General features: G+C 32.2%; 1 long non-coding RNA gene across 1 annotated transcript; it reads right to left on the reverse strand.

Annotated features, from left to right (window-relative positions):
• Positions 1-9: 9 nt before the first annotated feature.
• LOC109593023 (uncharacterized) lies at positions 10-825 on the reverse strand. The gene is made up of 3 exons (XR_002190691.1): positions 703-825; positions 114-240; positions 10-64 (listed from the first exon to the last, which is right to left on the reverse strand). It is a non-coding gene; the product is annotated as an uncharacterized LOC109593023 (long non-coding RNA).
• Between the last annotated feature and the right edge of the window lie 549 nt (positions 826-1,374).

Below are 1,374 nucleotides of genomic sequence, written 5' to 3' on the forward strand. Positions count from 1 at the left end.
ATTAATAATACTTATACTTACAAGCTGAAGCAGTGGTACCACCTTCATTATGCTTCTTATAATCCTGTTATAAAATAACAATCAATGTTAATATTTAATGCAATGGTATTTACTGATTAACAATGTCTTTACATCACATTTTATTGAATGTAGCGTAGTTGGTTCGTATCACTTCAGTTATTATTCGTCTTAATTTATTAATATCAACTGATGGAGGGGGAGGAGCAACAGCAGGAGGGCCTGTAATATAAGAAGACATTAATAATTATAGTATCTCATATTTTGGTACTGTACTATAGTACAGGGTATTTCGTCAGAAATGACTAGAAGAGAATTCCCCATTTTTATAACTTTTTCTGATACACATACATGTTCTTATGTTGTGTAGAAAGTTTGAGCTGATTTCGATCAAAATTGGATTTTTTACAAATTTTTAACGATAGCCAAAAATCAGGCAAAAATCCCTGTACTGTAGTACAGGGTCACGCCCAAATTTTGTCAAAATTGAAAAGTAGAGAATTCTCCATTTTTATTACATTTTTAAATACCGTATAAAATGAAATGTTGATGGGGATTTAATATTGGCAGATTGACTGATTTATATAAAAACGCCAAAATAAAATCCGCAAGCAATAATTCCATTCATGCGTGTGACGACACTCACATTAATTTTAGTTAAAAGCATGGTTAAAAGCAGCTTACTATGTTTCTTTAAGCCAGTCTCTAAACCAGGTGATAAAGAATACAATCTTCCAGAAAAGGTACAGTCTTTCTCTGATAATAATGTTCTCCACGAACCACAACCGCTTAAGTAAAACCCCGCCTAAGGGTAGGGATATAATTAAATTGTTAGAATCCGCCAATAAGCTAGCCATCACAAAACCGCCAAAGAAAACTCCCACCAACAAATCATCTTATACGGTATATATACATGTTCTTGTGTTGTGTAGAAAGTTTGAGCTAATTTCGATCAAGTTTAAAATTTTTTACAAATTTTTTAAAGTTATTCCGAAATCGGGTAAAAGTCCCTGTGCTATAGTACAGGGTCACGGGCCAAATTTCGCCAAAAATGAAAAGGAGAAAATTCTTCATTTTTATTACATTTCCTGATGCATATACATGTACTTATGTTGTGTAGAAAGTTTGAGCTAATTTCGATCAAGTTTAAAATTTTTACAAATTTTTTAAAGTTATTCCGAAATCGGGTAAAAGTCCCTGTGCTATAGTAAGGGTCACGGGCCAAATTTCGCCAAAAATGAAAAGGAGAAAATTCTTCATTTTTATTACATTTCCTGATGCATATACATGTTCTTATGTTGTGTAGAAAGTTTGAGCTAATTTCGATCAAAATTGGATTTTTACAAAAAATGGAGT

Source organism: Amphimedon queenslandica, unplaced genomic scaffold (assembly GCF_000090795.2).
Source record: "Amphimedon queenslandica unplaced genomic scaffold, v1.1 AMPQUscaffold_3128_Cont24873, whole genome shotgun sequence".
In the NCBI taxonomy this organism is placed as follows: Eukaryota; Metazoa; Porifera; class Demospongiae; order Haplosclerida; family Niphatidae; genus Amphimedon; species Amphimedon queenslandica.